Here is a 13,608-nt window from a genome sequence, read left to right on the forward strand (position 1 = left end):
ATGGTAGACGTGGGATGATTAATTGGTAATGTTTTCTATGTCACCTCTCACCTGGACACTAGGAACTTTAACGGTGCAACATTTTCAGATGGGTGTAAACATCTGTTATGCAAACAAAGATTTGTTTACATTTGATTGTCTCAAAATATCTAAAAGTTCCTAAAACACAGAAAGAGATTTGCTCAGGGTGATTGGGACTTTTTCCATCAAATCAGCAGAGTTTCTTCCTGATGTCATGGCCACAAAGATATTTTCATCTGAAGGATCCATGGCCTTAATTAAATGGCTGCGTTTTGGGGTGGTGGTTTCCAGGTGACTCTTCTCCAGGAGAACCTATTTGGGAACTAAAAGAACCCTTCTGCTTAGAAAGTCATCTCAGGAAGTTGTCTTTTACTGTTAAAATGGAAGGCTGTGGGGAGAAAATGAAATTACTGTTATGTGTTCCCATGCTAGGTGGGCCTTCTTTTCTGGTATAATTAGAGTCACCTTTTAACAACTCTGAATTGAAGGTATAAAATAAGATGGTTGATTGTCTAGTCATCACTAGAATTCTGTTTTTCCCCAAAAGCATAAGTTTTATCTTCCTTAACGGCAGAAATCTGTTTATGTTCGTGACATATGCCAACATTGTTTATATCTCACATATACTCTCTCAAACTCTGAGTTAAGATGTGTAGCGAGCATAAAATTCTTGGTCATTGTGAATGAAATCTATCAACTATAGTGACTTATTTTGTTCATTTCAGTCCATTAATTTGATCCCTGCATTTGAATTAAAATGTGACGGCTGCTCATGTCACATGCCCAGATGAGTCCATTGCTTTTAATTATTTGAGTATAGACACACCTCTCCTTTACTGTTCTCCTTGTAAGTCCAACAAATATGAAGTGCGAAGCTTTTAAGACCTCTAAAATCTCTCCATCAGATCAGGTGTATACTGCTGTGAAAGTAGAAATTGCCTTCATGGAAATTTGGAAAAGAAAAAAAAACCTTAAATAACGATGTGATTTAGTGTGCAGTTGGCAACCCAACATACCTAAGATACATGAATATTAAAACGAAGAATGCAGTAAACAGAACTACTGACTTTCTGTTTCTCAAGCAGCTGACATTTAACTAAGATATTTCTCCACTAAAATTTTCTTCATAGACCTTTAGAGTTCCTTCTATTGTTATTTTTCAAGGTCACTGTTAGGTAGAGGCTTATTCTACTCATAGGATTCACTTGCATATTTCAATTGGCATAATTATTATAAAAAGGCTCTGGGATAGCTTTGGGCTCAGTACTTTAACTGAGACCTTTTATACATAAAGTGACACCTGGCTAACAAAAGGAAGCAAAATGGCATTTATTCGGTGTCTATTAAGTGCCAGGAGCTTTACTCTGTGTCTCGTTTAACCACACTGCGAAAGTCCTTTTGGGAACAATAGTTAGGTTTTTTTCTTTTTTTTTGAAAGGCAAGGAAACTCAGGTTCTTATAGGTTAGATGTCTGCCCAAAGTCACAGAATTTAGAGAGTAAGAATTTGGACCCGGGTTCCTCCGCATCAAAAGCCTTGGCTATGTCCCCTGATCATTCATAAATAAATAAATAAATAAATAAATAAATTCCCTGATCAACACTGCCTCCAGAAGAAGGTGAAAGATAAAGTGATCTCTTTTTTTTAATAAATAAAGGCTTTGATCTCTCTTGTATCACGTATTTTATTTTAGGTTTTAATATAGTCTGTGGACAGCCCCAAACACTGTCTTCTTGTGGACCCATTATTCCCCGTTAGAATTACACAGAGAAGTTGCTGGGATTATTCAAAGTTTCTCATGTTTCAGGCAAAGTTGACCACTCTATATTGAAAGCATAGTTCCAATATCTTAGACAAAGAAACATTTTCTTTAATAATAAAAAACTTAAGGTTCTCCTTACAACATTTGTCTTCTTAAGTTGCCTTCTCTCCTTCTCCTTGCAACCTTCAGGCTCTCTGAAAAGTAAACAATATTATCTTTTAAAATTGAAGCAAACTTTTAATTTTTTAAGATTAGTCACTGTTGTCTATTTTGCTTGAACAAAGTTGATACTTACAAGAGGCAGTGAAGATGGCATGGCATTTGCCTCAAAATTGAGATAGTAGATGTCACAAACCGAGTCAATGGCTTTCTAAAAACTATAGTTTACAGCAAAGAGTAAACTTTTCTGAAAAAAACACCCCACTTTTATTGAAATGACAATTCGCTTGGCTTTCAAACTGATGTGTACATTTTGTAAATTTACCTTTTCTTTTGGTCCGTCTACCTCTGTTTCTGTGAGTTTATCTACAATCTCATTGCTAGGATCTCTTTTTTGAACAATTCTCGTTCATTCTCATCCCGCATGGAAAAGGAGGTTTGCATTATTGAATTGTGGTGGACATCACTTTCTTGATGCCAAAACCTGTTCTGTCTGGTGGAGCGTGTTTCCTCAATGAGAGAAAAAAACAAACAAACAAGATATAATGCCTTTATGTAAAGTATACATGTATATTATGAAACAAAGGATTGTGCTAAAAAAAAAATCAGGTCTGTGCAGGATGGATAAAGACAATGCTAGATTTTGGAGGGCTTCTTACTGCTCTCCAGTGACCCTATGAGCCATGTCACCCTCAGCTTTTCCATGTTCCTCTCTCTTTTGAGAATTATTTTTTTGGTAGCTATTGAAGCTTTAAAACATGATGGAAAAGAAATTCTCATTTAAATTTTTTGAAAGAGAATAAGATAAGAATATTTCACAAGAATATCAGTTGACTTAAAAACTGAATTGGAAAGTCATTCTTCCAGTATTTGGCGCTCTTTGAGTATGGAGGCCTTGAGGAAGGCTTGGATATTTCTAATGCTTTCGGGTCTCTATAAGCAGCAGAAAGCTTTGGTTAACAGAGTAGAATCTCCCTTATTTCAGGAGATATTACACTGCAAGTTGTCACCCGTTGGCAGTGCAAATTTTTTTCATTTACACATATTAAACTGGAGGAGTTCAGACGTGTGTAAAAAGCCTTTTATTTCTTTGGCCACAACCTGCTATTTTCTTTAACTTTTGGATTTCGGTTATCGTATTGTGTTTGTGTCCTCCGTTTCACATTTCCCAAGACACGTAACAAAAACATCCAACCAGTAGTGAAGATAATATACCAAAAACATCAGTACCCATTGCTATGATGAAATAAGAGTGAGGCTGTTACAGCCGGCAACAAACAGTGAACTGTGCCCTCTGGGTTATAGGGTTTACACTGTGTGTGTATATATTTCAGTATGTGCCGGGACACAGTTTGTCCCTAAGGCAACTCAAGCAGTACTCACTGAATGAAAGACTGAGTACTTTCTGAAAATTGGAAACTGTCTCAGGACAAAGGAACCAGTTTCTACCCTACGCTTCAGGAGTTGTATATAATTTAAATGTGAGAGCTTACTTTTGGTGTCATTTGGCAAGGACGACTTCTGGGACCCCATTGCTTTCGCCATCTGCGTATTGGCCAGCTCTACAGCCAGATCTAAGCTCTCCTAAGACAGTTTGAGTCTGTAGGCGCTCCATCAGCTCATCATTGTAGTGTACCCCCAAAGTGCAAACCTCATAAACATTTTCAAACGTTTCATAGAAGAGATCGTTAACCACGCTTAGGAAGAAAGCTGATCAACAATGGAAGAAAAGAGCTTATTATTATTTCATTTTACTTTTTTTGTTGAAGTATAGTTGATGTACCATGATGTGTTAGTATCAGGTGTGATTCACAGCAAAGTGATTCAGATATATGTATGCATGTATACTAAGGATATATATATATTTTTTCATTTTCAGATATTTTTCCATTATAGGTTATTATAAGATATTGAATGTAGTTCCCTGTGCTATGCGGTAGGTCCTTGTTGGTTATCTATTTTGTATATAGTAGTGTGTTTATGTTTATCCCAAACTCCTAATTTATCTCCCCCTCTTCCCTTTTGGTAACCATAAGTTTGTTTCCTATGTCTGTGGGTCTGTTTCTGTTTTGTATATAAGTTCATTTGTATCATATTTTTTTGATTCCACATATAAATGATAGCATATGATATTTGTCTTTCTCTGACTTCACTTGGTATAATAGTCTCTACGTCCATCCATGTTGCTGCAAAGGCATTATTTCATTACTTTTTATGGCTGAGTAATATTTTATTGTGTAAATATACCATATCTTCTTTATCCATTCATCTGTCACTGGACATTTAGTCTGTTTCCGTGTCCTGGCTGTTGTAAATAGTGCTGCAGTGAACATAGGGGAATATGTGTCTTTTTGAATTATGGTTTTCTCCAGATATCCGCCCAAGAGTGGGACTGCTGGATCATAGGGTAGAAAAGAGCTTATTATTATAAAGTAATTAACCTAGGACCAGCACAAGGCCCTGCCCTGCCTTTGTGTTACTCACCCAGCATTATATTGGAAAAGAAATGAAATCAAAACTTGCAGAGAACTGTGTATTTTATACTTTTCACCCAAGGTTCTGAGGCTCCAGCGTTGTCGGCATCTCAGGCAAGAGTCTTTATCAAGTTAAGTGGTTGACAGTCAGCAGGTCTGGGTCTGATTCGGGGATTAGTGTAGAGCTCTCCTGACTCTCCAGGAAGCAAGCCACCCGAGGGACAGCAGCGAGTGCCTGCCGAGGACAAGGTGCCACAGCCAGAGGGATGTCCCCCTGGAGGTTACTGGCCCTGCCCGAATCGGGCTTATATGTTTGTGGGAGGGGATGGGTGCAGAGAATCGGACTGATGAGACTAGTTCTTTCCCTGCCGGTTCTAAAATTCGGGGTTTTTGTTGTTATTACTGTTAGCCCTCTAAATGGTAAAACTGAAGTACTGAAGGTTTTATTCTAAAAGTGCAGGATATTTAATCTGCACCACACCATGGCTTGACTTCCACATACCCTGACATCCTTTGTGTGTTCCTTTCTCCCTGTTCTTTCTAGGCATTCTGTTACTTAATTTATTCCTTTAGCAATGTGAGTTCCGAGGTTCAGCAGCCCCTGTTAAAGGCACATTGCGTGTTCTGGGGCACCACCCCCGGGCCCTGGCTGCTCTGCACATCACTTGGACGTACATGTCAGTCCCGGTTCTCCCGTAAATGATGGGAAAAGCAATGCTTCTTCCCTTGTAGGGCTTCCTGAGGTTATTCTGTTAATTCTCAATTAGTTCAACCCAAAAGTTTTAAGAATAAAGTGCACGAAGTAACTGCCTCTTGCCCCTTTGGCCATAGCTATAAGAAATGATGGATCAAATTAGAATGTGTTATGGGTTCCATTTCATCCTGTCTTAAGTGTGGGACTATTTGCATGTAAGGTGTGAGTGGCAGATGACGTCCTGCTCAGGAACAATAAAGACTTTCTTTTGAACTAATAAATCTGCCCAATCATGTATTGAAACTGATGACCACACGGCAAACTATATGTAATAGCAGTTAAGTTTTTTTGAGTGTACATTTGCTGCTATATCCTGTAGATAAAACTTCAAAATGAAAATGGATTCATCTCCTCCTTAAGAGCCTTCACCTCTCAAAATTATAAATGTTGCCCATGAAGAACCTCAACACCAGTTTTTTAAGGTAACATTGGTTTATAACATTATGTAAGTTTCATGTGTACAAGTTATATTTCAACTTCTGTTTATGCTACAACGTGCTGTCACCATGCGGTTGGCCCCTTTACCTATTCTCCAGCCCCACCCCTACTCCTCCTCTAGTAACCACTATTCTGTTTCTGTATCTATGTGTTTTTTCAACAGCAGATTTTACAGGCTAGTAACATAATCCCCTGTAATTTTGCTTTCCTACTATTCTCTTGTAAAGTGGCCTTTGGCCTTTGAGTCAATTGTCTAAAGAAAGACCATAGCATTGCAGTGATAGACTTTATTTCAGATGTTTATTTAAAAATTCTTATGAATTTTGATATTCTCGTTTCCACATAGAATAAGATTTTAACTGTGATTGGAAGATTTCCATTTGTAATATAGCCCAATATAAAGCCAAATGCAGTGGAAATAGTTGTAGGCCAAATTCTGTTGGATTATTATTTTTAGCTTACTCTTTTCTTGTTTCAAACACTGCTTTAAAATATATCTGTATGTATATACGTGTGTGTATATAGATATACATGTAAAAGCTACCCACTCCCATACCATTTTCTTCTCTCAGCTTCACACAGAACTCCCTTAGAGTAGAAATGGTGTCAAAACAGGTTCTGAATACATTCTATATTTAAGGGTGACTTGCAGTTTGTAGCTACCACCAGGCATCATGGCTATTATATTTGGCAGCAGCTCTCAAACCTTAGTGAGCAGTGGAATCACTTGAAGGGCTGGTAGAGGGTGCTGGGTCCCACGGCAGACTTGGATTTACCAGGTGGGGACTGGGGCTCAAGAACTTGCATTTCTAACATGTTCCCAGGCAACGTTGAGCCCCTTCATCTGGGACCACTCTTTGAGATGTTAATGTCAGCATCCAAATACAATGTGTGTGTGTGTGTGTGTGTACAAGTTGCAGGATGGTGCAGCATGAGGCACACCCATGGATCTAATCTTGAGTGTCCTCCAAACCTTAGAGGACACTGTGGATAATGACTGTTTGGAAGGGGCCATGCCAGTAACATCTCTGAAACAATTAGTCTCTTGGGAAAAAGCAAACTGGCAAAAGTGAATTCAGAGCATATAGTATTTGAGGTGACAAAAGTAGGAGCGTATAGAGGACATGGTATATTCACTAACACTGGCCAAGGGCGCATTTCTGGGGCTTATAACTGACTTGCAGGAACATGGATTGAGTTGTGATTGGTAAAGGAAGGCTGTCCAGCCACCAGGACAGAAAGGAGCAGCGTTGGCTTTCCAATGGATACTATCTTGCTTAGTAGCAGCCCACAGAGATAGGTATATCTAGCCTCATGATACTGATGAGAAACTTAGATTCCGAGAAAACGCATAATTGCATAGGTCATAACATGAAACTCTTATATGATATAAGTGAGATACAGAACTATTCATCTGGGCCCCAAACTGCTCGCCTTTATATAATATCTCATCTTGTGGACAGGGAACAAGGCTTTATCAATTGTATGGAACTTCATCGCCCTGCACACCAATAAATCTTACTGCCAACTTTATTTTCTTGTTTTTCCTACATGATCAACATAATATATTCTGATTGTAAAATATTTGCAGAACTCAGGAGTATGTAGTATAAATGTATAAAGAATAAACGTGCACAGTGTATAGTGCATACATATACTATGTAAAATAGTCTATAAGTAAATGTATAAAATATAGAGAATAATGTATACAGTGTCATATATGCTTCCAGTCCCTTCTATGTGTTTACAAATGTGTGTGCATATGTGTACTCTTTAAGTGAAATTCTCCTCCGTGTAGTATTCTGGTTTCTGACCTTATTACTGAATTTAATGGTGGATATATTCGTTGCTAAACCTCACCAAGTACTTTATATGACATATTTTAAGTAATTTATAATGACTTCATTAGACAATTAATGACTTGTATCCAACAGGAATCCTCATGGGGAAAACAGATTCAACTTTTGTATCTCACAACTGTGTATAAAGGACAGTGCCAGTACAAATGCTCACAGCATGTTTCATCTACGTACCCAGTGACCACATACTTTCAATTGCTTAGTGTGTGTAAGAAAGCCATTTTCCCCCTCAAAAAATAAAGCGAAAAGAGAAAAACTGGCCAAGGGCTAATTTGCAATTCAAAGAAAAGGGTATTGTTATATAAGAAGACAGAATAAGATATTTTCATTGCTTTCTGAGTTTCAGCTTGTTCCTTGTAACTGTGCATGTGTTATAGACTTCAATCCTACCGTGGAAAAAGCCAATCTTTGCGTTTTACAACCATCTTACAAAATCTTTTTTTTGTAAAAGACCATGCAGGGCCTACCTATTAAACTAATGTCAGGATTTTAGAGAAGTGCTTCTAACAAAGACACCCATCCGTCACCTCTTCTCAGTGAGCGTTTGTGACATAAACATCACTGTGCGAGGGACAAAGCTTTGGTTTTTGGGAAAGGACTCCAGAAACTCAGCGTTGAAACACTTAATGACTTCACGGTTGTATTGAAAAGGCTGTTTTTGCAGGACTGTGCTTCTTGTTAAGTTGGCTTTGGGCTTGTTTTGGAGAATAACAAATAGCTTTTAAATGTCTTAGTAATTAGATGAGACAGATACCTTTGTCTATAAAGCTAGTTACTTTTTGCACATTTCCATGGCTCTCCAAGCTAGAAGATGGTGAACAAATATTTAAGATGAATAAAGCTCAATAAGAGTGGAGCTGCTTACGAGTGGGTGTGTGTGTTCAGAGTCTGGGGATGCTGGCTTTAGGATAAGGTAATTGGATCTGACTATGATACTTGCTTTCTACGGATAATTTATGGACAATTTCAAGGAGCCACTTCCCAATTTTTAAAAGTTACTTTATCAATATTTTTTAAAAGTTCCCCTCTTCTACTGCATTGACTGGTAACATGAAAAAAGCAGGCAAATCAATGTTAAAACAAGCAGCTATACGTAGTCAACTTGATAACCCTGTATAATAAATGTATAGCATACTAAAGAGTGTTACGATAGTATAGGAATTACATAATTGGGGTGACTGTCTGTAATAACAGCTTTTTAAAAATACTTCTGTTTGGTTGTTTTTGATAATTTACCCCCCAACTCTGAAATGGTTCCGTTAAAAAAAAAATCATACTTTTCAAAGAAACGTGGATTCTTATCCACCAGGCTACTCTTTAAGTGAGTGTAGCTTTCACACTAACAAATGAGCGAATTATTCTTATGTATTATCTATAACAGAAAAGCAAATCAAGATGCTGAACTCAAAATATAATATTGATAACCCTAAAAAATTATCAGTTACTGGATCATAATGGTTATCCTGATGCCAGGAAACAGTAAATAAAACGTGTTATCTAGAGCTTAATTCATGTATTTTTAAAATAGTCACTTATTCAATAATGAATGAATAAGTGTTAATCAAGTATGTGCCCAAGTTCTAGGCATTGATCTGGACATTCAATATTGTAAACTAGTAAGTTGTACTGTAAAAATCAGAGTACTTTTCAAACAAAACCTTCCAGAACTCCAGCACAGCAACGAATGCTGCCCTTTAGAGAATCATCACTTTTGGGAGGTGATGACTGTTCCAGCCTTCTGATGGTGACCGTCTTTTCAGTCACAGCCGGGTTAGGTGACATGCAGAACTCCCTCTAATGAGTGTAATCACCCAGTGTTTGCATCTGTGTTTTCAGTTAGACATCATCTTCATTTGACTTAACTCTAAACTTTTAGGTTTTTCAAATAATGTATTTACTTTTAAAGAATGATGGTTTGTATCAGAGAGAATAGGAAACGTAAGAGAAAATAACATAGATACTATTGGCTTCTGAACTTGAAAAGATTTGTTCCGAAGAAGGTCACAGTAAGAGCAGCATAATCCAGTTTAGAGGTGGACCCCACCAAGACCCTTTGGTGACGGTGTTCCCACTCACCAGTCCTAGAGTGCGGGTATGTTAATTTAAATGTCAGATCATCCCCTAACGTGTCACGTGACATAGTCTCCCTGCACTGCACACGCATCTCCTGATCAAGGTGGGTTGTTTCAGCCAGCCCTCCATCAAGGCCAGAGCAAAGGCTCATTTGAGAACCGCCACAGTGGATTCTGAGGATCCCCAAATTGCTCCAGTCACATAATCCTTGTCTGAATAAAAACTGCCAACATCACAGGCCAACCACCTGCTATTATTTTGGAATCGATGCATCCTTTGTAAGAAAAGGGGGTAGGCATGAACACCTGCTTCCAAGCAATGGATATGTGTGAAGATAAGTAATGAAGAATTGCGTCTTTTTACATCAGTTAAGCGCCATACCTGGTCATTTCATGGCTGCATGGCATTGGGAATAACGAAATGTCACTAAAGGAAATTTAAAGGGCTTAATTAGGAAATTCTATTAAAAATATCACAAGCTATTTACTTACTCTGCAGAAATGGTGCATATACTCACACTTTACTGTCCTTTTTTTTCAATTCATAGAATTCACTATATTAACGCAGGGGTCTTGAAATAGACAGAGTTTGGTGATGCTAATTGTTTTTACAGGCTTGAAAGATTATCGTTAGCTTCATAGGTGTGTGAGTATATGGCAGTCTTTGTGTTTTTTCTGTGAGTAAGGGACCAGAGCACTGCTGGGCACCATTGAATTGGCATGTCATAGCCGTGACCGCTAAATCCTGAAGAGGGTTCAGACATCGGCAGAGGCCAGAAAAGAAAAGAACGTAGAGGAGGGGGACGTGAAGGGAAATGATTTATTTTCACAAAGTATAAATGGGAAAGTACCGTGACAGTTGACAAAGGGAAAATTGAAGACAATTGGTGCATGGCAGTTACTCTCTAAATGCTGTTGAGTGATTAAAGGAATGTGTGTGAATTAAGTAGAGGTGCACGGAGAGGAAATATCAGCAGAGGTGCCTGGAATAAGATCCCCACCATTCAGGCCCCCTCGCCTTTTAGGTGGGAAATGAGACAGACCGCCACCACTGTCTCCCATTTGCCTTCTGCTCTTTCCCCATCTAAGGCTTAAAACTAAGGGAGACTGGTACTTGAGAAACAAAATTGAAGGGAAATCTCGAGGTTATCTAATCCATACCCTTTCTCTAAGGAAAAAGCCCGCCCAAACTGTTTTAATTAAGTTTAAATAAATGGGTGACTGAAGGAAGGAAGGAAGGAAGGAAGGAATAACTTGGGGGCCAAGGGTGGAAGGACATCCACAGCAGCCCAAGTCTCACCCTCAGAATTCTCACTTTCAGGAGATGCTCATGGCGAGTTCAATAGTCAAGCCCAGTCTGTGAAGTTCAATTCCACTTACCATCTGGACCCTCTAAAGCAGAGACTCTCTAGTCAGAATATTCCTAATTCTTCATATTCGTAGAGGCCACTTCAAAACTGCAATCTATGAAAAATCCCTCTGAAAATCGTATTATCCTTATAGTCGACCTGAGTAGTGGATCTTGGGTTGACTGGCCTCTCTGTAAAAATAAGCTTCACACACACACAAATCTCAGGTAGTGTTTTCCATTCTATTGCTTTATTTTGGTTTGGGGACAAAATCATGTCCCTGCCTGCCTTAATCCCTACAAGGCCCATGTTCTCTTATTTCTGGTCATTTAAAAACCGTGATTCAGCATATAGAAATTCCTCATGCTACGACAGCCAGCGGCTTGTGGGCTGTTAGTGTGTATTAAAACCGCTCATGTTTCCTTAAAACAAGGCTCAATCTTTACAACTAGTTAGTTATCACCTTACAGCGGGGCTCGTTCTTTTTTCTCGACAGTTCAAAGTCTAACCAGCCCTTTCCTAAGTGCTGCTGAAAAGATCTTTCCCTGAAATTTAGTCTTTAGGGCATCCATTGGTTCAGAGAGATCCTGGTTCAGGGTCAGAAGAATTGCATAGGAAACCAAAGCCCTCCTTTCTTCCGCCTTGCAATTCTCGTAAATAAGGCCTTTCCATCCTTCCACCGTGCACTGGGGGGGGGGGCGCCACACATCGGGCACAGGTGGGTCCAGTGGTGCGTTTCGATTCTTGTCACAGAAGAAGGGGACATGTCCTTGAAAATTGTTTTGCCTACTTTTCACCTGAGTTAAGAAGGAGGACACTGGGAGAGAGGGAAGCAGCAGGGATTTGGAGATGTTTTCTTTGCTACGTGTGATGACTTTGTCTTTGCACCTCAATCCTATAAGCAGTAGCAATATTTTTTACGGGACTTCCCATCTTCAATAAATTGTATAACAGTAATTAATTCTCACAGCATCCATTTGACTAAAGCATTATTATCCCTGTATTATAGAGGAGAAAACTGATTTGCCAAACCCCGCAAAGAAAGTCAATGTCGGAGTGAGGATTATGACTCAGGAGGGTCTAAAAGTCTAATCGCGGCTCTGAGATGCTTTTTTATTTTTAATTTTTTTTTCTGTAGGAACAGATGCGGTGGGGATTTATCAGGTAAATTCACTAAGGGTATGTGAGCATGGAAGGCAGCTCTGCCCTGGCTGAGGCTTTGTGACCATCAGGCCAGTTTAAGCTGATTAGATGTAGTAGGTTTTCACAGAATCCTGTCAACAAAGATATAAAAATATAGGATGAATTACTGTATGGTGAACATAACCAAAAATATTGGCCTACCCACATAAATCCAGGCAAGGTGTAGGCTTGATACTTATTGAATAGACTTAGTTTTGCAAAGATTGGGCAGACTAAGATATTTAATTCACATTCTTTCCCATAATAACAACTCATTTATCTTTAGGTCATTAATCTCAAGACTCAACACTGTAATTCAGCCAAGAGTCAGGAAATTAGCAAAAGCAATGTCCCAACAGCCTAAAAATATTTTCTCAAATTCTGTAACCCGATGAGCATCGCTCATTAACAAATTCTGCAGAGCTGATTTACCACAGGCTTAGACCTGGTGATAATAGCCTTGCACCAGAGTCACAGGTAAAGAACCAAATAAAATGAGACTAGCGCATATCTGCAAGAAGCCAGCACACAGACCCCCAAAGCTGACCCTCTGAGGTCAAAGACAGAAACAAGAACTATAACATATGCATCAAAATTCAAAAATCTTGTCAGTCTTAGACCCATATTTTCTTGTACAGGTAAGCTCTTGAAACACTGTATGTAGTCTTTAAGGACAACACTACATTAAAACTAATGATTACTGTTAGAATGGTAAGCCTCAGTATTCACCTATTTGGTGAATATTTCTTGAGCCCCTGGGACTCTGGCAGTGAGCAAGACAGACACAGCCCCTGTCCTCGTGGAGTTTATGGTTTGAGAGGAGAAAAGTCAGTATGCAAGAACATGCATTATTAAATGATTTCGACTTGTGATAAGGGCTGTGGGTGAGATCAACAGACTAGGAGAGAATAACTAGGGGGGTGTCCTTTCAGAGGCAGGGTTGAAAATGTCAGATTTGTAGGTACCTATGTATGAAGGGTGAGACAGAGCCATGTCAAGGACTACGGGGAGAGCTTTCCGGACCTGGAGGGAAGGTCCCTTGGAAGCTGGCTCCCAGTGAGCAAGGGGAGGATGGGGAGAAGGAGGTTGGAGGCAGCGGCCAGCTCCCGTGGGACCTGGAAAGGTTTTAGACGAGAGTGACAAGATCTGATTTCAATATGTAAAAGAGGATCCATTGTGAGAGAGGAGGTGGCTTTAACCAAGATGGTGATGGAGAAGGGTGTGCAGTTCAGTATCCTCTGAGGAAAACAGGAACACCTTTCAATAAAACAACTGAACTGAAGCCCACTGAGCACGGACCACATGCCCTGTGCATCCCCCTGCAGCCCTCAAAGAGAGAAGTGCAGTCGTGATCTCATCTGGCAGCTCAGGGAGATGTAGCTGAGGGAGGTTCCGACTTCCGCCTGAGGTCTCGCTGCTAATATACAGTATTGGAACCCAGGTGGTTCGCTCCAGAGTTCCACATTTTCAGACTTGATATAATTTCTAGAAAATGAGCATTTCCTATTCCCCAATTCCACATGGCAGACGTTTTTGAAA

General features: G+C 39.4%; 1 protein-coding gene across 1 annotated transcript in view; it reads left to right on the forward strand.

Annotated features, from left to right (window-relative positions):
* TENM3 (teneurin transmembrane protein 3) overlaps nucleotides 1–13,608 on the forward strand; it is a 592,830-nt gene that overhangs the window by 97,308 nt on the left and 481,914 nt on the right. The window contains exon 2 of the mRNA XM_057696894.1: nucleotides 5,489–5,591. The gene's annotated coding sequence lies outside the window, so the exon portion shown is untranslated. The remainder of the gene's footprint in view (nucleotides 1–5,488; nucleotides 5,592–13,608) is intronic.

Source organism: Hippopotamus amphibius, chromosome 10 (genome assembly GCF_030028045.1).
Source record: "Hippopotamus amphibius kiboko isolate mHipAmp2 chromosome 10, mHipAmp2.hap2, whole genome shotgun sequence".
Classification (NCBI taxonomy): domain Eukaryota; kingdom Metazoa; phylum Chordata; class Mammalia; order Artiodactyla; family Hippopotamidae; genus Hippopotamus; species Hippopotamus amphibius.